Below are 23236 nucleotides of genomic sequence, written 5' to 3' on the forward strand. Positions count from 1 at the left end.
ACCGAAGTTGTCCCCACCTCAAACTTGTGCTGCCCTGATAGACCCAAGGGAGCCCTACAAACTGACATCAGGAACCTGGACTGCTGAGTTTTCTTTCCCAGGGAAAATGGAAAAAGCATGTGCCCAGGGGCCCCTTCCCTGCTCTGGGGCCAAACTCCAGAGAATCCTTATATCGAAGGATGGAACCCACACCGAAGTTGTCCCCACCTCAAACTTGTGCTGCCCTGATAGACCCAAGGGAGCCCTACAAACTGACATCAGGAACCTGGACTGCAGAGTTTTCTTTCCCAGGGAAAATTGAAAAAGGGTGTGCCCAGGGGCCCCTAGCCCTGACTGCAAAGAATCCTTATATCGAAGGATGGACCCCACACCGAAGTTGTCCCCACCTCAAACTTGTGCTGCCCTGATAGACCCAAGGGAGCCCTACAAACTGACATCAGGAACCTGGACTGCTGAGTTTTCTTTCCCAGGGAAAATGGAAAAAGGATGTGCCCAGGGGCCCCTGGCCCTGACTTCAAAAAATCCTTATATCGAAGGATGGACCCCACACCGAAGTTGTCCCCACCTCAAACTTGTGCTGCCCTGATAGACCCAAGGGAGCCCTACAAACTGACATCAGGAACCTGGACTGATGAGTTTTCTTTCCCAGGGAAAATGGAAAAAGGATGTGCCCGGGGGCCCTGGCCCTGACTGCAAAAAATCCTTATATCGAAGGATGGACCCCACACCGAAGTTGTCCCTACCTCAAACTTGTGCTGCCCTGATAGACCCAAGGGAGCCCTACAAACTGACATCAGGAACCTGGACTGCAGAGTTTTCTTTCCCAGGGAAAATGGAAAAAGGATGTGCCCAGGGGCCCCTGGCCCTGACTGCAAAAAATCCTTATATCGAAGGATGGAGCCCACACCGAAGTTGTCCCCACCTCAGACTTGTGCTGCCCTGATATACCCAAGGGAGCCCTACAAACTGACATCAGGAACCTGGACTGCTGAGTTTTCTTTCCCAGGGAAAATGGAAAAAGGATGTGCCCAGGGGCCCCTGCCCCTGACTGCAAAAAATCCTTATATCGAAGGATGGACCCCACACCGAAGTTGTCCCCACCTCAAACTTGTGCTGCCCTGATAGACCCAAGGGAGCCCTACAAACTGACATCAGGAACCTGGACTGCTGAGTTTTCTTTCCCAGGGAAAATGGAAAAAGGTTGTGCCCAGGGGACCCTGGCCCTGACTGCAAAAAATCCTTATATCGAAGGATGGACCCCACACCGAAGTTGTCCCCACCTCAAACTTGTGCTGCCCTGATAGACCCAAGGGAGCCCTACAAACTGACATCAGGAACCTGGACTGCTGAGTTTTCTTTCCCAGGGAAAATGGAAAAAGGATGTGCCCAGGGGCCCCTGGCCCTGACTGCAAAAAATCCTTATATCGAAGGATGGACCCCACACCGAAGTTGTCCCCACCTCAAACTTGTGCTGCCCTGATATACCCAAGGGAGCCCTACAAACTGACATCAGGAACCTGGACTGCTGAGTTTTCTTTCCCAGGGAAAATGGAAAAAGGATGTGCCCAGGGGCCCCTGGCCCTGGGCTGGGGCCTCACTGCAAAGAATCCTTATATCGAAGGATGGACCCCACACCGAAGTTGTCCCCACCTCAAACTTGTGCTGCCCTGATAGACCCAAGGGAGCCCTACAAACTGACATCAGGAACCTGGACTGCTGAGTTTTCTTTCCCAGGGAAAATGGAAAAAGGATATGCCCAGGGGCCCCTGGCCCTGACTGCAAAAAATCCTTATATCGAAGGATGGACCCCACACCGAAGTTGTCCCCACCTTAAACTTGTGCTGCCCTGATAGACCCAAGGGAGCCCTACAAACTGACATCAGGAACCTGGACTGCTGAGTTTTCTTTCCCAGGGAAAATGGAAGAAGGATGTGCCCAGGGGCAACTGGCCCTGGGCTGGGGCCTCACTGCAAAGAATCCTTATATCGAAGGATGGACCCCACACCGAAGTTGTCCCCACCTCAAACTTGTGCTGCCCTGATAGACCCAAGGGAGCCCTACAAACTGACATCAGGAACCTGGACTGCTGAGTTTTCTTTCCCAGGGAAAATGGAAAAAGGATGTGCCCAGGGGCCCCTGGCCCTGACTGCAAAAAATCCTTATATCGAAGGATGAATCCCACACCGAAGTTGTCCCCACCTCAAACTTGTGCTGCCCTGATATACCCAAGGGAGCCCTACAAACTGACATCAGGAACCTGGACTGCTGAGTTTTCTTTCCCAGGGAAAATGGAAAAAGGATGTGCCCAGGGGCCCCTGGCCCTGGGCTGGGGCCTCACTGCAAAGAATCCTTATATCGAAGGATGGACCCCAGACCGAAGTTGTCCCCACCTTAAAATTGTGCTGCCCTGATAGACCCAAGGGAGCCCTACAAACTGACATCAGGAACCTGGACTGCTGAGTTTTCTTTCCCAGGGAAAATGGAAAAAGGATGTGCCCAGGGGCCCCTGGCCCTGACTGCAAAGAATCCTTATATCGAAGGATGAATCCCACACCGAAGTTGTCCCCACCTCAAACTTGTGCTGCCCTGATAGACCCAAGGGAGCCCTACAAACTGACATCAGGAACCTGGACTGCTGAGTTTTCTTTCCCAGGGAAAATGGAAAAAGGATGTGCCCAGGGGCCCCTGGCCCTGGGCTGGGGCCTCACTGCAAAGAATCCTTATAGCGAAGGATGGACCCCAGACCGAAGTTGTCCCCACCTTAAAATTGTGCTGCCCTGATAGACCCAAGGGAGCCCTACAAACTGACATCAGGAACCTGGACTGCTGAGTTTTCTTTCCCAGGGAAAATGGAAAAAGGATGTGCCCAGGGGCCCCTGGCCCTGACTGCAAAAAATCCTTATATCGAAGGATGAATCCCACACCGAAGTTGTCCCCACCTCAGACTTGTGCTGCCCTGATATACCCAAGGGAGCCCTACAAACTGACATCAGGAACCTGGACTGCTGAGTTTTCTTTCCCAGGGAAAATGGAAAAAGGATGTGCCCAGGGGCCCCTGGCCCTGGGCTGGGGCCTCACTGCAAAGAATCCTTATATCGAAGGATGGACCCCACACCGAAGTTGTCCCCACCTCAAACTTGTGCTGCCCTGATAGACCCAAGGGAGCCCTACAAACTGACATCAGGAACCTGGACTGCTGAGTTTTCTTTCCCAGGGAAAATGGAAAAAGGTTGTGCCCAGGGGACCCTGGCCCTGACTGCAAAAAATCCTTATATCGAAGGATGGACCCCACACCGAAGTTGTCCCTACCTCAAACTTGTGCTGCCCTGATAGACCCAAGGGAGCCCTACAAACTGACATCAGGAACCTGGACTGCTGAGTTTTCTTTCCCAGGGAAAATGGAAAAAGGTTGTGCCAAGGCCCCTGGCCCTGACTGCAAAAAATCCTTATATCGAAGGATGAATCCCACACCGAAGTTGTCCCCACCTCAAACTTGTGCTGCCCTGATATACCCAAGGGAGCCCTACAAACTGACATCAGGAACCTGGACTGCTGAGTTTTCTTTCCCAGGGAAAATGGAAAAAGGATGTGCCCAGGGGCCCCTGGCCCTGGGCTGGGGCCTCACTACAAAGAATCCTTATATCGAAGGATGGACCCCACACCGAAGTTGTCCCCACCTCAAACTTGTGCTGCCCTGATAGACCCAAGGGAGCCCTACAAACTGACATCAGGAACCTGGACTGATGAGTTTTCTTTCCCAGGGAAAATGGAAAAAGGATGTGCCCAGGGGCCCCTGGCCCTGACTGCAAAAAATCCTTATATCGAAGGATGGACCCCACACCGAAGTTGTCCCCACCTTAAACTTGTGCTGCCCTGATAGACCCAAGGGAGCCCTACAAACTGACATCAGGAACCTGGACTGCTGAGTTTTCTTTCCCAGGGAAAATGGAAGAAGGATGTGCCCAGGGGCCCCTGGCCCTGGGCTGGGGCCTCACTGCAAAGAATCCTTATATCGAAGGATGGACCCCACACCGAAGTTGTCCCCACCTCAAACTTGTGCTGCCCTGATAGACCCAAGGGAGCCCTACAAACTGACATCAGGAACCTGGACTGCTGAGTTTTCTTTCCCAGGGAAAATGGAAGAAGGATGTGCCCAGGGGCCCCTGGCCCTGGGCTGGGGCCTCACTGCAAAGAATCCTTATATCGAAGGATGGACCCCAGACCGAAGTTGTCCCCACCTTAAAATTGTGCTGCCCTGATAGACCCAAGGGAGCCCTACAAACTGACATCAGGAACCTGGACTGCTGAGTTTTCTTTCCCAGGGAAAATGGAAAAAGGTTGTGCCCAGGGGACCCTGGCCCTGACTGCAAAAAATCCTTATATCGAAGGATGGACCCCAGACCGAAGTTGTCCCCACCTCAAACTTGTGCTGCCCTGATAGACCCAAGGGAGCCCTACAAACTGACATCAGGAACCTGGACTCCTGAGTTTTCTTTCCCAGGGAAAATGGAAAAAGGATGTGCCCAGGGGCCCCTGGCCCTGACTGCAAAAAATCCTTATATCGAAGGATGGACCCCACACCGAAGTTGTCCCCACCTCAAACTTGTGCTGCCCTGATATACCCAAGGGAGCCCTACAAACTGACATCAGGAACCTGGACTGCTGAGTTTTCTTTCCCAGGGAAAATGGAAAAAGGATGTGCCCAGGGGCCCCTGGCCCTGGGCTGGGGCCTCACTGCAAAGAATCCTTATATCGAAGGATGGACCCCACACCGAAGTTGTCCCCACCTCAAACTTGTGCTGCCCTGATAGACCCAAGGGAGCCCTACAAACTGACATCAGGAACCTGGACTGCTGAGTTTTCTTTCCCAGGGAAAATGGAAAAAGGATGTGCCCAGGGGCCCCTGGCCCTGACTGCAAAAAATCCTTATATCGAAGGATGGACCCCACACCGAAGTTGTCCCCACCTTAAACTTGTGCTGCCCTGATATACCCAAGGGAGCCCTACAAACTGACATCAGGAACCTGGACTGCTGAGTTTTCTTTCCCAGGGAAAATGGAAGAAGGATGTGCCCAGGGGCAACTGGCCCTGGGCTGGGGCCTCACTGCAAAGAATCCTTATATCGAAGGATGGACCCCACACCCAAGTTGTCCCCACCTCAAACTTGTGCTGCCCTGATAGACCCAAGGGAGCCCTACAAACTGACATCAGGAACCTGGACTGCTGAGTTTTCTTTCCCAGGGAAAATGGAAAAAGGATGTGCCCAGGGGCCCCTGGCCCTGACTGCAAAAAATCCTTATATCGAAGGATGAATCCCACACCGAAGTTGTCCCCACCTCAAACTTGTGCTGCCCTGATATACCCAAGGGAGCCCTACAAACTGACATCAGGAACCTGGACTGCTGAGTTTTCTTTCCCAGGGAAAATGGAAAAAGGATGTGCCCAGGGGCCCCTGGCCCTGGGCTGGGGCCTCACTGCAAAGAATCCTTATATCGAAGGATGGACCCCAGACCGAAGTTGTCCCCACCTTAAAATTGTGCTGCCCTGATAGACCCAAGGGAGCCCTACAAACTGACATCAGGAACCTGGACTGCTGAGTTTTCTTTCCCAGGGAAAATGGAAAAAGGATGTGCCCAGGGGCCCCTGGCCCTGACTGCAAAGAATCCTTATATCGAAGGATGAATCCCACACCGAAGTTGTCCCCACCTCAAACTTGTGCTGCCCTGATAGACCCAAGGGAGCCCTACAAACTGACATCAGGAACCTGGACTGCTGAGTTTTCTTTCCCAGGGAAAATGGAAAAAGGATGTGCCCAGGGGCCCCTGGCCCTGGGCTGGGGCCTCACTGCAAAGAATCCTTATAGCGAAGGATGGACCCCAGACCGAAGTTGTCCCCACCTTAAAATTGTGCTGCCCTGATAGACCCAAGGGAGCCCTACAAACTGACATCAGGAACCTGGACTGCTGAGTTTTCTTTCCCAGGGAAAATGGAAAAAGGATGTGCCCAGGGGCCCCTGGCCCTGACTGCAAAAAATCCTTATATCGAAGGATGAATCCCACACCGAAGTTGTCCCCACCTCAGACTTGTGCTGCCCTGATATACCCAAGGGAGCCCTACAAACTGACATCAGGAACCTGGACTGCTGAGTTTTCTTTCCCAGGGAAAATGGAAAAAGGATGTGCCCAGGGGCCCCTGGCCCTGGGCTGGAGCCTCACTGCAAAGAATCCTTATATCGAAGGATGGACCCCACACCGAAGTTGTCCCCACCTCAAACTTGTGCTGCCCTGATAGACCCAAGGGAGCCCTACAAACTGACATCAGGAACCTGGACTGCTGAGTTTTCTTTCCCAGGGAAAATGGAAAAAGGTTGTGCCCAGGGGACCCTGGCCCTGACTGCAAAAAATCCTTATATCGAAGGATGGACCCCACACCGAAGTTGTCCCTACCTCAAACTTGTGCTGCCCTGATAGACCCAAGGGAGCCCTACAAACTGACATCAGGAACCTGGACTGCTGAGTTTTCTTTCCCAGGGAAAATGGAAAAAGGTTGTGCCAAGGCCCCTGGCCCTGACTGCAAAAAATCCTTATATCGAAGGATGAATCCCACACCGAAGTTGTCCCCACCTCAAACTTGTGCTGCCCTGATATACCCAAGGGAGCCCTACAAACTGACATCAGGAACCTGGACTGCTGAGTTTTCTTTCCCAGGGAAAATGGAAAAAGGATGTGCCCAGGGGCCCCTGGCCCTGGGCTGGGGCCTCACTACAAAGAATCCTTATATCGAAGGATGGACCCCACACCGAAGTTGTCCCCACCTCAAACTTGTGCTGCCCTGATAGACCCAAGGGAGCCCTACAAACTGACATCAGGAACCTGGACTGATGAGTTTTCTTTCCCAGGGAAAATGGAAAAAGGATGTGCCCAGGGGCCCCTGGCCCTGACTGCAAAAAATCCTTATATCGAAGGATGGACCCCACACCGAAGTTGTCCCCACCTTAAACTTGTGCTGCCCTGATAGACCCAAGGGAGCCCTACAAACTGACATCAGGAACCTGGACTGCTGAGTTTTCTTTCCCAGGGAAAATGGAAGAAGGATGTGCCCAGGGGCCCCTGGCCCTGGGCTGGGGCCTCACTGCAAAGAATCCTTATATCGAAGGATGGACCCCACACCGAAGTTGTCCCCACCTCAAACTTGTGCTGCCCTGATAGACCCAAGGGAGCCCTACAAACTGACATCAGGAACCTGGACTGCTGAGTTTTCTTTCCCAGGGAAAATGGAAAAAGGATGTGCCCAGGGGTCCCTGGCCCTGACTGCAAAAAATCCTTATATCGAAGGATGGACCCCACACCGAAGTTGTCCCCACCTTAAACTTGTGCTGCCCTGATAGACCCAAGGGAGCCCTACAAACTGACATCAGGAACCTGGACTGCTGAGTTTTCTTTCCCAGGGAAAATGGAAGAAGGATGTGCCCAGGGGCCCCTGGCCCTGGGCTGGGGCCTCACTGCAAAGAATCCTTATATCGAAGGATGGACCCCACACCGAAGTTGTCCCCACCTCAAACTTGTGCTGCCCTGATAGACCCAAGGGAGCCCTACAAACTGACATCAGGAACCTGGACTGCTGAGTTTTCTTTCCCAGGGAAAATGGAAGAAGGATGTGCCCAGGGGCCCCTGGCCCTGGGCTGGGGCCTCACTGCAAAGAATCCTTATATCGAAGGATGGACCCCAGACCGAAGTTGTCCCCACCTTAAAATTGTGCTGCCCTGATAGACCCAAGGGAGCCCTACAAACTGACATCAGGAACCTGGACTGCTGAGTTTTCTTTCCCAGGGAAAATGGAAAAAGGTTGTGCCCAGGGGACCCTGGCCCTGACTGCAAAAAATCCTTATATCGAAGGATGGACCCCAGACCGAAGTTGTCCCCACCTCAAACTTGTGCTGCCCTGATAGACCCAAGGGAGCCCTACAAACTGACATCAGGAACCTGGACTCCTGAGTTTTCTTTCCCAGGGAAAATGGAAAAAGGATGTGCCCAGGGGCCCCTGGCCCTGACTGCAAAAAATCCTTATATCGAAGGATGGACCCCACACCGAAGTTGTCCCCACCTCAAACTTGTGCTGCCCTGATATACCCAAGGGAGCCCTACAAACTGACATCAGGAACCTGGACTGCTGAGTTTTCTTTCCCAGGGAAAATGGAAAAAGGATGTGCCCAGGGGCCCCTGGCCCTGGGCTGGGGCCTCACTGCAAAGAATCCTTATATCGAAGGATGGACCCCACACCGAAGTTGTCCCCACCTCAAACTTGTGCTGCCCTGATAGACCCAAGGGAGCCCTACAAACTGACATCAGGAACCTGGACTGCTGAGTTTTCTTTCCCAGGGAAAATGGAAAAAGGATGTGCCCAGGGGCCCCTGGCCCTGACTGCAAAAAATCCTTATATCGAAGGATGGACCCCACACCGAAGTTGTCCCCACCTTAAACTTGTGCTGCCCTGATAGACCCAAGGGAGCCCTACAAACTGACATCAGGAACCTGGACTGCTGAGTTTTCTTTCCCAGGGAAAATGGAAGAAGGATGTGCCCAGGGGCAACTGGCCCTGGGCTGGGGCCTCACTGCAAAGAATCCTTATATCGAAGGATGGACCCCAGACCGAAGTTGTCCCCACCTCAAACTTGTGCTGCCCTGATAGACCCAAGGGAGCCCTACAAACTGACATCAGGAACCTGGACTGCTGAGTTTTCTTTCCCAGGGAAAATGGAAAAAGGATGTGCCCAGGGGCCCCTGGCCCTGACTGCAAAAAATCCTTATATCGAAGGATGAATCCCACACCGAAGTTGTCCCCACCTCAAACTTGTGCTGCCCTGATATACCCAAGGGAGCCCTACAAACTGACATCAGGAACCTGGACTGCTGAGTTTTCTTTCCCAGGGAAAATGGAAAAAGGATGTGCCCAGGGGCCCCTGGCCCTGGGCTGGGGCCTCACTGCAAAGAATCCTTATATCGAAGGATGGACCCCAGACCGAAGTTGTCCCCACCTTAAAATTGTGCTGCCCTGATAGACCCAAGGGAGCCCTACAAACTGACATCAGGAACCTGGACTGCTGAGTTTTCTTTCCCAGGGAAAATGGAAAAAGGATGTGCCCAGGGGCCCCTGGCCCTGACTGCAAAGAATCCTTATATCGAAGGATGAATCCCACACCGAAGTTGTCCCCACCTCAAACTTGTGCTGCCCTGATAGACCCAAGGGAGCCCTACAAACTGACATCAGGAACCTGGACTGCTGAGTTTTCTTTCCCAGGGAAAATGGAAAAAGGATGTGCCCAGGGGCCCCTGGCCCTGGGCTGGGGCCTCACTGCAAAGAATCCTTATAGCGAAGGATGGACCCCAGACCGAAGTTGTCCCCACCTTAAAATTGTGCTGCCCTGATAGACCCAAGGGAGCCCTACAAACTGACATCAGGAACCTGGACTGCTGAGTTTTCTTTCCCAGGGAAAATGGAAGAAGGATGTGCCCAGGGGCCCCTGGCCCTGACTGCAAAAAATCCTTATATCGAAGGATGAATCCCACACCGAAGTTGTCCCCACCTCAGACTTGTGCTGCCCTGATATACCCAAGGGAGCCCTACAAACTGACATCAGGAACCTGGACTGCTGAGTTTTCTTTCCCAGGGAAAATGGAAAAAGGATGTGCCCAGGGGCCCCTGGCCCTGGGCTGGAGCCTCACTGCAAAGAATCCTTATATCGAAGGATGGACCCCACACCGAAGTTGTCCCCACCTCAAACTTGTGCTGCCCTGATAGACCCAAGGGAGCCCTACAAACTGACATCAGGAACCTGGACTGCTGAGTTTTCTTTCCCAGGGAAAATGGAAAAAGGTTGTGCCCAGGGGACCCTGGCCCTGACTGCAAAAAATCCTTATATCGAAGGATGGACCCCACACCGAAGTTGTCCCTACCTCAAACTTGTGCTGCCCTGATAGACCCAAGGGAGCCCTACAAACTGACATCAGGAACCTGGACTGCTGAGTTTTCTTTCCCAGGGAAAATGGAAAAAGGTTGTGCCAAGGCCCCTGGCCCTGACTGCAAAAAATCCTTATATCGAAGGATGAATCCCACACCGAAGTTGTCCCCACCTCAAACTTGTGCTGCCCTGATATACCCAAGGGAGCCCTACAAACTGACATCAGGAACCTGGACTGCTGAGTTTTCTTTCCCAGGGAAAATGGAAAAAGGATGTGCCCAGGGGCCCCTGGCCCTGGGCTGGGGCCTCACTACAAAGAATCCTTATATCGAAGGATGGACCCCACACCGAAGTTGTCCCCACCTCAAACTTGTGCTGCCCTGATAGACCCAAGGGAGCCCTACAAACTGACATCAGGAACCTGGACTGATGAGTTTTCTTTCCCAGGGAAAATGGAAAAAGGATGTGCCCAGGGGCCCCTGGCCCTGACTGCAAAAAATCCTTATATCGAAGGATGGACCCCACACCGAAGTTGTCCCCACCTTAAACTTGTGCTGCCCTGATAGACCCAAGGGAGCCCTACAAACTGACATCAGGAACCTGGACTGCTGAGTTTTCTTTCCCAGGGAAAATGGAAGAAGGATGTGCCCAGGGGCCCCTGGCCCTGGGCTGGGGCCTCACTGCAAAGAATCCTTATATCGAAGGATGGACCCCACACCGAAGTTGTCCCCACCTCAAACTTGTGCTGCCCTGATAGACCCAAGGGAGCCCTACAAACTGACATCAGGAACCTGGACTGCTGAGTTTTCTTTCCCAGGGAAAATGGAAAAAGGATGTGCCCAGGGGTCCCTGGCCCTGACTGCAAAAAATCCTTATATCGAAGGATGAATCCCACACCGAAGTTGTCCCCACCTCAAACTTGTGCTGCCCTGATATACCCAAGGGAGCCCTACAAACTGACATCAGGAACCTGGACTGCTGAGTTTTCTTTCCCAGGGAAAATGGAAAAAGGATGTGCCCAGGGGCCCCTGGCCCTGGGCTGGGGCCTCACTGCAAAGAATCCTTATATCGAAGGATGAATCCCACACCGAAGTTGTCCCCACCTCAAACTTGTGCTGCCCTGATAGACCCAAGGGAGCCCTACAAACTGACATCAGGAACCTGGACTGCTGAGTTTTCTTTCCCAGGGAAAATGGAAAAAGGATGTGCCCAGGGGCCCCTGGCCCTGGGCTGGGGCCTCACTGCAAAGAATCCTTATAGCGAAGGATGGACCCCAGACCGAAGTTGTCCCCACCTTAAAATTGTGCTGCCCTGATAGACCCAAGGGAGCCCTACAAACTGACATCAGGAACCTGGACTGCTGAGTTTTCTTTCCCAGGGAAAATGGAAAAAGGATGTGCCCAGGGGCCCCTGGCCCTGACTGCAAAAAATCCTTATATCGAAGGATGGACCCCACACCGAAATTGTCCCCACCTCAGACTTGTGCTGCCCTGATATACCCAAGGGAGCCCTACAAACTGACATCAGGAACCTGGACTGCTGAGTTTTCTTTCCCAGGGAAAATGGAAAAAGCCTGTGCCCAGGGGCCCCTGGCCCTGGGCTGGAGCCTCACTGCAAAGAATCCTTATATCGAAGGATGGACCCCACACCGAAGTTGTCCCCACCTCAAACTTGTGCTGCCCTGATAGACCCAAGGGAGCCCTACAAACTGACATCAGGAACCTGGACTGCTGAGTTTTCTTTCCCAGGGAAAATGGAAAAAGGTTGTGCCCAGGGGACCCTGGCCCTGACTGCAAAAAATCCTTATATCGAAGGATGGACCCCACACCGAAGTTGTCCCCACCTCAAACTTGTGCTGCCCTGATAGACCCAAGGGAGCCCTACAAACTGACATCAGGAACCTGGACTGCTGAGTTTTCTTTCCCAGGGAAAATGGAAAAAGGATGTGCCAAGGCCCCTGGCCCTGACTGCAAAAAATCCTTATATCGAAGGATGAATCCCACACCGAAGTTGTCCCCACCTCAAACTTGTGCTGCCCTGATATACCCAAGGGAGCCCTACAAACTGACATCAGGAACCTGGACTGCTGAGTTTTCTTTCCCAGGGAAAATGGAAAAAGGATGTGCCCAGGGGCCCCTGGCCCTGGGCTGGGGCCTCACTACAAAGAATCCTTATATCGAAGGATGGACCCCACACCGAAGTTGTCCCCACCTCAAACTTGTGCTGCCCTGATAGACCCAAGGGAGCCCTACAAACTGACATCAGGAACCTGGACTGCTGAGTTTTCTTTCCCAGGGAAAATGGAAAAAGGATGTGCCCAGGGGCCCCTGGCCCTGACTGCAAAAAATCCTTATATCGAAGGATGGACCCCACACCGAAGTTGTCCCCACCTTAAACTTGTGCTGCCCTGATAGACCCAAGGGAGCCCTACAAACTGACATCAGGAACCTGGACTGCTGAGTTTTCTTTCCCAGGGAAAATGGAAGAAGGATGTGCCCAGGGGCCCCTGGCCCTGGGCTGGGGCCTCACTGCAAAGAATCCTTATATCGAAGGATGGACCCCACACCGAAGTTGTCCCCACCTCAAACTTGTGCTGCCCTGATAGACCCAAGGGAGCCCTACAAACTGACATCAGGAACCTGGACTGCTGAGTTTTCTTTCCCAGGGAAAATGGAAAAAGGATGTGCCCAGGGGTCCCTGGCCCTGACTGCAAAAAATCCTTATATCGAAGGATGAATCCCACACCGAAGTTGTCCCCACCTCAAACTTGTGCTGCCCTGATAGACCCAAGGGAGCCCTACAAACTGACATCAGGAACCTGGACTGCTGAGTTTTCTTTCCCAGGGAAAATGGAAAAAGGATGTGCCCAGGGGCCCCTGGCCCTGGGCTGGGGCCTCACTGCAAAGAATCCTTATATCGAAGGATGGACCCCACACCGAAGTTGTCCCCACCTCAAACTTGTGCTGCCCTGATAGACCCAAGGGAGCCCTACAAACTGACATCAGGAACCTGGACTGCTGAGTTTTCTTTCCCAGGGAAAATGGAAAAAGGATGTGCCCAGGGGCCCCTGGCCCTGACTGCAAAAAATCCTTATATCGAAGGATGGACCCCACACCGAAGTTGTCCCCACCTCAAACTTGTGCTGCCCTGATAGACCCAAGGGAGCCCTACAAACTGACATCAGGAACCTGGACTGCTGAGTTTTCTTTCCCAGGGAAAATGGAAGAAGGATGTGCCCAGGGGCCCCTGGCCCTGGGCTGGGGCCTCACTGCAAAGAATCCTTATATCGAAGGATGGACCCCAGACCGAAGTTGTCCCCACCTTAAAATTGTGCTGCCCTGATAGACCCAAGGGAGCCCTACAAACTGACATCAGGAACCTGGACTGCTGAGTTTTCTTTCCCAGGGAAAATGGAAAAAGGATGTGCCCAGGGGCCCCTGGCCCTGACTGCAAAAAATCCTTATATCGAAGGATGGACCCCACACCGAAGTTGTCCCCACCTTAAACTTGTGCTGCCCTGATAGACCCAAGGGAGCCCTACAAACTGACATCAGGAACCTGGACTGCTGAGTTTTCTTTCCCAGGGAAAATGGAAGAAGGATGTGCCCAGGGGCAACTGGCCCTGGGCTGGGGCCTCACTGCAAAGAATCCTTATATCGAAGGATGGACCCCAGACCGAAGTTGTCCCCACCTCAAACTTGTGCTGCCCTGATAGACCCAAGGGAGCCCTACAAACTGACATCAGGAACCTGGACTGCTGAGTTTTCTTTCCCAGGGAAAATGGAAAAAGGATGTGCCCAGGGGCCCCTGGCCCTGACTGCAAAAAATCCTTATATCGAAGGATGAATCCCACACCGAAGTTGTCCCCACCTCAAACTTGTGCTGCCCTGATATACCCAAGGGAGCCCTACAAACTGACATCAGGAACCTGGACTGCTGAGTTTTCTTTCCCAGGGAAAATGGAAAAAGGATGTGCCCAGGGGCCCCTGGCCCTGGGCTGGGGCCTCACTGCAAAGAATCCTTATATCGAAGGATGGACCCCAGACCGAAGTTGTCCCCACCTTAAAATTGTGCTGCCCTGATAGACCCAAGGGAGCCCTACAAACTGACATCAGGAACCTGGACTGCTGAGTTTTCTTTCCCAGGGAAAATGGAAAAAGGATGTGCCCAGGGGCCCCTGGCCCTGACTGCAAAGAATCCTTATATCGAAGGATGAATCCCACACCGAAGTTGTCCCCACCTCAAACTTGTGCTGCCCTGATAGACCCAAGGGAGCCCTACAAACTGACATCAGGAACCTGGACTGCTGAGTTTTCTTTCCCAGGGAAAATGGAAAAAGGATGTGCCCAGGGGCCCCTGGCCCTGGGCTGGGGCCTCACTGCAAAGAATCCTTATAGCGAAGGATGGACCCCAGACCGAAGTTGTCCCCACCTTAAAATTGTGCTGCCCTGATAGACCCAAGGGAGCCCTACAAACTGACATCAGGAACCTGGACTGCTGAGTTTTCTTTCCCAGGGAAAATGGAAGAAGGATGTGCCCAGGGGCCCCTGGCCCTGACTGCAAAAAATCCTTATATCGAAGGATGAATCCCACACCGAAGTTGTCCCCACCTCAGACTTGTGCTGCCCTGATATACCCAAGGGAGCCCTACAAACTGACATCAGGAACCTGGACTGCTGAGTTTTCTTTCCCAGGGAAAATGGAAAAAGGATGTGCCCAGGGGCCCCTGGCCCTGGGCTGGAGCCTCACTGCAAAGAATCCTTATATCGAAGGATGGACCCCACACCGAAGTTGTCCCCACCTCAAACTTGTGCTGCCCTGATAGACCCAAGGGAGCCCTACAAACTGACATCAGGAACCTGGACTGCTGAGTTTTCTTTCCCAGGGAAAATGGAAAAAGGTTGTGCCCAGGGGACCCTGGCCCTGACTGCAAAAAATCCTTATATCGAAGGATGGACCCCACACCGAAGTTGTCCCTACCTCAAACTTGTGCTGCCCTGATAGACCCAAGGGAGCCCTACAAACTGACATCAGGAACCTGGACTGCTGAGTTTTCTTTCCCAGGGAAAATGGAAAAAGGTTGTGCCAAGGCCCCTGGCCCTGACTGCAAAAAATCCTTATATCGAAGGATGAATCCCACACCGAAGTTGTCCCCACCTCAAACTTGTGCTGCCCTGATATACCCAAGGGAGCCCTACAAACTGACATCAGGAACCTGGACTGCTGAGTTTTCTTTCCCAGGGAAAATGGAAAAAGGATGTGCCCAGGGGCCCCTGGCCCTGGGCTGGGGCCTCACTACAAAGAATCCTTATATCGAAGGATGGACCCCACACCGAAGTTGTCCCCACCTCAAACTTGTGCTGCCCTGATAGACCCAAGGGAGCCCTACAAACTGACATCAGGAACCTGGACTGATGAGTTTTCTTTCCCAGGGAAAATGGAAAAAGGATGTGCCCAGGGGCCCCTGGCCCTGACTGCAAAAAATCCTTATATCGAAGGATGGACCCCACACCGAAGTTGTCCCCACCTTAAACTTGTGCTGCCCTGATAGACCCAAGGGAGCCCTACAAACTGACATCAGGAACCTGGACTGCTGAGTTTTCTTTCCCAGGGAAAATGGAAGAAGGATGTGCCCAGGGGCCCCTGGCCCTGGGCTGGGGCCTCACTGCAAAGAATCCTTATATCGAAGGATGGACCCCACACCGAAGTTGTCCCCACCTCAAACTTGTGCTGCCCTGATAGACCCAAGGGAGCCCTACAAACTGACATCAGGAACCTGGACTGCTGAGTTTTCTTTCCCAGGGAAAATGGAAAAAGGATGTGCCCAGGGGTCCCTGGCCCTGACTGCAAAAAATCCTTATATCGAAGGATGAATCCCACACCGAAGTTGTCCCCACCTCAAACTTGTGCTGCCCTGATATACCCAAGGGAGCCCTACAAACTGACATCAGGAACCTGGACTGCTGAGTTTTCTTTCCCAGGGAAAATGGAAAAAGGATGTGCCCAGGGGCCCCTGGCCCTGGGCTGGGGCCTCACTGCAAAGAATCCTTATATCGAAGGATGAATCCCACACCGAAGTTGTCCCCACCTCAAACTTGTGCTGCCCTGATAGACCCAAGGGAGCCCTACAAACTGACATCAGGAACCTGGACTGCTGAGTTTTCTTTCCCAGGGAAAATGGAAAAAGGATGTGCCCAGGGGCCCCTGGCCCTGGGCTGGGGCCTCACTGCAAAGAATCCTTATAGCGAAGGATGGACCCCAGACCGAAGTTGTCCCCACCTTAAAATTGTGCTGCCCTGATAGACCCAAGGGAGCCCTACAAACTGACATCAGGAACCTGGACTGCTGAGTTTTCTTTCCCAGGGAAAATGGAAAAAGGATGTGCCCAGGGGCCCCTGGCCCTGACTGCAAAAAATCCTTATATCGAAGGATGGACCCCACACCGAAATTGTCCCCACCTCAGACTTGTGCTGCCCTGATATACCCAAGGGAGCCCTACAAACTGACATCAGGAACCTGGACTGCTGAGTTTTCTTTCCCAGGGAAAATGGAAAAAGCCTGTGCCCAGGGGCCCCTGGCCCTGGGCTGGAGCCTCACTGCAAAGAATCCTTATATCGAAGGATGGACCCCACACCGAAGTTGTCCCCACCTCAAACTTGTGCTGCCCTGATAGACCCAAGGGAGCCCTACAAACTGACATCAGGAACCTGGACTGCTGAGTTTTCTTTCCCAGGGAAAATGGAAAAAGGTTGTGCCCAGGGGACCCTGGCCCTGACTGCAAAAAATCCTTATATCGAAGGATGGACCCCACACCGAAGTTGTCCCCACCTCAAACTTGTGCTGCCCTGATAGACCCAAGGGAGCCCTACAAACTGACATCAGGAACCTGGACTGCTGAGTTTTCTTTCCCAGGGAAAATGGAAAAAGGATGTGCCAAGGCCCCTGGCCCTGACTGCAAAAAATCCTTATATCGAAGGATGAATCCCACACCGAAGTTGTCCCCACCTCAAACTTGTGCTGCCCTGATATACCCAAGGGAGCCCTACAAACTGACATCAGGAACCTGGACTGCTGAGTTTTCTTTCCCAGGGAAAATGGAAAAAGGATGTGCCCAGGGGCCCCTGGCCCTGGGCTGGGGCCTCACTACAAAGAATCCTTATATCGAAGGATGGACCCCACACCGAAGTTGTCCCCACCTCAAACTTGTGCTGCCCTGATAGACCCAAGGGAGCCCTACAAACTGACATCAGGAACCTGGACTGCTGAGTTTTCTTTCCCAGGGAAAATGGAAAAAGGATGTGCCCAGGGGCCCCTGGCCCTGACTGCAAAAAATCCTTATATCGAAGGATGGACCCCACACCGAAGTTGTCCCCACCTTAAACTTGTGCTGCCCTGATAGACCCAAGGGAGCCCTACAAACTGACATCAGGAACCTGGACTGCTGAGTTTTCTTTCCCAGGGAAAATGGAAGAAGGATGTGCCCAGGGGCCCCTGGCCCTGGGCTGGGGCCTCACTGCAAAGAATCCTTATATCGAAGGATGGACCCCACACCGAAGTTGTCCCCACCTCAAACTTGTGCTGCCCTGATAGACCCAAGGGAGCCCTACAAACTGACATCAGGAACCTGGACTGCTGAGTTTTCTTTCCCAGGGAAAATGGAAAAAGGATGTGCCCAGGGGTCCCTGGCCCTGACTGCAAAAAATCCTTATATCGAAGGATGAATCCCACACCGAAGTTGTCCCCACCTCAAACTTGTGCTGCCCTGATAGACCCAAGGGAGCCCTACAAACTGACATCAGGAACCTGGACTGCTGAGTTTTCTTTCCCAGGGAAAATGGAAAAAGGATGTGCCCAGGGGCCCCTGGCCCTGGGCTGGGGCCTCACTGCAAAGAATCCTTATATCGAAGGATGGACCCCACACCGAAGTTGTCCCCACCTCAAACTTGTGCTGCCCTGATAGACCCAAGGGAGCCCTACAAACTGACATCAGGAACCTGGACTGCTGAGTTTTCTTTCCCAGGGAAAATGGAAAAAGGATGTGCCCAGGGGCCCCTGGCCCTGACTGCAAAAAATCCTTATATCGAAGGATGGACCCCACACCGAAGTTGTCCCCACCTCAAACTTGTGCTGCCCTGATAGACCCAAGGGAGCCCTACAAACTGACATCAGGAACCTGGACTGCTGAGTTTTCTTTCCCAGGGAAAATGGAAGAAGGATGTGCCCAGGGGCCCCTGGCCCTGGGCTGGGGCCTCACTGCAAAGAATCCTTATATCGAAGGATGGACCCCAGACCGAAGTTGTCCCCACCTTAAAATTGTGCTGCCCTGATAGACCCAAGGGAGCCCTACAAACTGACATCAGGAACCTGGACTGCTGAGTTTTCTTTCCCAGGGAAAATGGAAAAAGGATGTGCCCAGGGGCCCCTGGCCCTGACTGCAAAGAATCCTTATATCGAAGGATGAATCCCACACCGAAGTTGTCCCCACCTCAAACTTGTGCTGCCCTGATAGACCCAAGGGAGCCCTACAAACTGACATCAGGAACCTGGACTGCTGAGTTTTCTTTCCCAGGGAAAATGGAAAAAGGATGTGCCCAGGGGCCCCTGGCCCTGACTGCAAAAAATCCTTATATCGAAGGATGGACCCCACACCGAAGTTGTCCCCACCTCAAACTTGTGCTGCCCTGATATACCCAAGGGAGCCCTACAAACTGACATCAGGAACCTGGACTGCTGAGTTTTCTTTCCCAGGGAAAATGGAAAAAGGATGTGCCCAGGGGCCCCTGGCCCTGGGCTGGGGCCTCACTGCAAAGAATCCTTATATCGAAGGATGGACCCCACACCGAAGTTGTCCCCACCTCAAACTTGTGCTGCCCTGATAGACCCAAGGGAGCCCTACAAACTGACATCAGGAACCTGGACTGCTGAGTTTTCTTTCCCAGGGAAAATGGAAGAAGGATGTGCCCAGGGGCCCCTGGCCCTGACTGCAAAGAATCCTTATATCGAAGGATGAATCCCACACCGAAGTTGTCCCCACCTCAAACTTGTGCTGCCCTGATAGACCCAAGGGAGCCCTACAAACTGACATCAGGAACCTGGACTGCTGAGTTTTCTTTCCCAGGGAAAATGGAAGAAGGATGTGCCCAGGGGCCCCTGGCCCTGGGCTGGGGCCTCACTGCAAAGAATCCTTATATCGAAGGATGGACCCCAGACCGAAGTTGTCCCCACCTTAAAATTGTGCTGCCCTGATAGACCCAAGGGAGCCCTACAAACTGACATCAGGAACCTGGACTGCAGAGTTTTCTTTCCCAGGGAAAATGGAAAAAGGATGTGCCCAGGGGCCCCTGGCCCTGACTGCAAAAAATCCTTATATCGAAGGATGGAGCCCACACCGAAGTTGTCCCCACCTCAGACTTGTGCTGCCCTGATATACCCAAGGGAGCCCTACAAACTGACATCAGGAACCTGGACTGCTGTGTTTTCTTTCCCAGGGAAAATGGAAAAAGGATGTGCCCAGGGGCACCTGGCCCTGACTGCAAAGAATCCTTATATCGAAGGATGAATCCCACACCGAAGTTGTCCCCACCTCAAACTTGTGCTGCCCTGATAGACCTAAGGGAGCCCTACAAACTGACATCAGGAACCTGGACTGCTGAGTTTTCTTTCCCAGGGAAAATGGAAAAAGGTTGTGCCCAGGGGACCCTGGCCCTGACTGCAAAAAATCCTTATATCGAAGGATGGACCCCACACCGAAGTTGTCCCTACCTCAAACTTGTGCTGCCCTGATAGACCCAAGGGAGCCCTACAAACTGACATCAGGAACCTGGACTGCTGAGTTTTCTTTCCCAGGGAAAATGGAAAAAGGATGTGCCCAGGGGCCCCTGGCCCTGGGCCCCTGGCCCTGACTGCAAAAAATCCTTATATCGAAGGATGGACCCCACACCCAAGTTGTCCCCACCTTAAACTTGTGCTGCCCTGATAGACCCAAGGGAGCCCTACAAACTGACATCAGGAACCTGGACTGCTGAGTTTTCTTTCCCAGGGAAAATGGAAGAAGGATGTGCCCAGGGGCCCCTGGCCCTGGGCTGGGGCCTCACTGGAAAGAATCCTTATATCGAAGGATGGACCCCACACCGAAGTTGTCCCCACCTCAAACTTGTGCTGCCCTGATAGACCCAAGGGAGCCCTACAAACTGACATCAGGAACCTGGACTGCTGAGTTTTCTTTCCCAGGGAAAATGGAAAAAGGATGTGCCCAGGGGTCCCTGGCCCTGACTGCAAAAAATCCTTATATCGAAGGATGGACCCCACACCGAAGTTGTCCCCACCTCAAACTTGTGCTGCCCTGATATACCCAAGGGAGCCCTACAAACTGACATCAGGAACCTGGACTGCTGAGTTTTCTTTCCCAGGGAAAATGGAAAAAGGATGTGCCCAGGGGCCCCTGGCCCTGGGCTGGGGCCTCACTGCAAAGAATCCTTATATCGAAGGATGGACCCCACACCGAAGTTGTCCCCACCTCAAACTTGTGCTGCCCTGATAGACCCAAGGGAGCCCTACAAACTGACATCAGGAACCTGGACTGCTGAGTTTTCTTTCCCAGGGAAAATGGAAAAAGGATGTGCCCAGGGGCCCCTGGCCCTGACTGCAAAAAATCCTTATATCGAAGGATGGACCCCACACCGAAGTTGTCCCCACCTCAAACTTGTGCTGCCCTGATAGACCCAAGGGAGCCCTACAAACTGACATCAGGAACCTGGACTGCTGAGTTTTCTTTCCCAGGGAAAATGGAAGAAGGATGTGCCCAGAGGCCCCTGGCCCTGGGCTGGGGCCTCACTGCAAAGAATCCTTATATCGAAGGATGGACCCCAGACCGAAGTTGTCCCCACCTTAAAATTGTGCTGCCCTGATAGACCCAAGGGAGCCCTACAAACTGACATCAGGAACCTGGACTGCTGAGTTTTCTTTCCCAGGGAAAATGGAAAAAGGATGTGCCCAGGGGCCCCTGGCCCTGACTGCAAAGAATCCTTATATCGAAGGATGAATCCCACACCGAAGTTGTCCCCACCTCAAACTTGTGCTGCCCTGATAGACCCAAGGGAGCCCTACAAACTGACATCAGGAACCTGGACTGCTGAGTTTTCTTTCCCAGGGAAAATGGAAAAAGGATGTGCCCAGGGGCCCCTGGCCCTGACTGCAAAAAATCCTTATATCGAAGGATGGACCCCACACCGAAGTTGTCCCCACCTCAAACTTGTGCTGCCCTGATATACCCAAGGGAGCCCTACAAACTGACATCAGGAACCTGGACTGCTGAGTTTTCTTTCCCAGGGAAAATGGAAGAAGGATGTGCCCAGGGGCCCCTGGCCCAGGGCTGGGGCCTCACTGCAAAGAATCCTTATATCGAAGGATGGACCCCAGACCGAAGTTGTCCCCACCTTAAAATTGTGCTGCCCTGATAGACCCAAGGGAGCCCTACAAACTGACATCAGGAACCTGGACTGCTGAGTTTTCTTTCCCAGGGAAAATGGAAAAAGCATGTGCCCAGGGGCCCCTTCCCTGCTCTGGGGCCAAACTCCAGAGAATCCTTATATCGAAGGATGGAACCCACACCGAAGTTGTCCCCACCTCAAACTTGTGCTGCCCTGATACACCCAAGGGAGCCCTACAAACTGACATCAGGAACCTGGACTGCTGTGTTTTCTTTCCCAGGGAAAATTGAAAAAGTGTGTGCCCAGGGGCCCCTAGCCCTGACTGCAAAGAATCCTTATATCGAAGGATGGACCCCACACCGAAGTTGTCCCCACCTCAAACTTGTGCTGCCCTGATAGACCCAAGGGAGCCCTACAAACTGACATCAGGAACCTGGACTGCTGAGTTTTCTTTCCCAGGGAAAATGGAAAAAGGATGTGCCCAGGGGCCCCTGGCCCTGACTGCAAAGAATCCTTATATCGAAGGATGGACCCCAGACCGAAGTTGTCCCCACCTCAAACTTGTGCTGCCCTGATAGACCCAAGGGAGCCCTACAAACTGACATCAGGAACCTGGACTGCTGAGTTTTCTTTCCCAGGAAAAATGGAAAAAGGATGTGCCCAGGGGACCCTAGCCTGGACTGCAAAAAATCCTTATATCGAAGGATGGACCCCACACCGAAGTTGTCCCCACCTCAAACTTGTGCTGCCCTGATAGACCCAAGGGAGCCCTACAAACTGACATCAGGAACCTGGACTGCTGAGTTTTCTTTCCCAGGGAAAATGGAAAAAGGTTGTGCCCAGGGGACCCTGGCCCTGACTGCAAAGAATCCTTATATCGAAGGATGGACCCCACACCGAAGTTGTCCCCACCTCAAACTTGTGCTGCCCTGATAGACCCAAGGGAGCCCTACAAACTGACATCAGGAACCTGGACTGCTGAGTTTTCTTTCCCAGGGAAAATGGAAAAAGGATGTGCCCAGGGGCCCCTGGCCCTGACTGCAAAAAATCCTTATATCGAAGGATGAATCCCACACCGAAGTTGTCCCCACCTCAAACTTGTGCTGCCCTGATAGACCCAAGGGAGCCCTACAAACTGACATCAGGAACCTGGACTGCTGAGTTTTCTTTCCCAGGGAAAATGGAAGAAGGATGTGCCCAGGGGCCCCTGGCCCTGGGCTGGGGCCTCACTGGAAAGAATCCTTATAGCGAAGGATGGACCCCAGACCGAAGTTGTCCCCACCTTAAAATTGTGCTGCCCTGATAGACCCAAGGGAGCCCTACAAACTGACATCAGGAACCTGGACTGCTGAGTTTTCTTTCCCAGGGAAAATGGAAAAAGGATGTGCCCAGGGGCCCCTGGCCCTGACTGCAAAAAATCCTTATATCGAAGGATGGACCCCACACCGAAGTTGTCCCCACCTCAAACTTGTGCTGGCCTGGTAGACCCAAGGGAGCCCTACAAACTGACATCAGGAACCTGGACTGCTGAGTTTTCTTTCCCAGGGAAAATGGAAAAAGGATGTGCCCAGGGGCCCCTGGCCCTGGGCTGGGGCCTCACTGCAAAGAATCCTTATATCGAAGGATGGACCCCACACCGAAATTGTCCCCACCTCAAACTTGTGCTGCCCTGATAGACCCAAGGGAGCCCTACAAACTGACATCAGGAACCTGGACTGCTGAGTTTTCTTTCCCAGGGAAAATGGAAAAAGGATATGCCCAGGGGCCCCTGGCCCTGACTGCAAAAAATCCTTATATCGAGGGATGGACCCCACACCGAAGTTGTCCCCACCTCAAACTTGTGCTGCCC

The sequence above is a fragment of the Lonchura striata genome, chromosome 24, assembly GCF_050655825.1.
Source record: "Lonchura striata isolate lonStrDom1 chromosome 24, ASM5065582v1, whole genome shotgun sequence".
Taxonomy (NCBI): domain Eukaryota; kingdom Metazoa; phylum Chordata; class Aves; order Passeriformes; family Estrildidae; genus Lonchura; species Lonchura striata.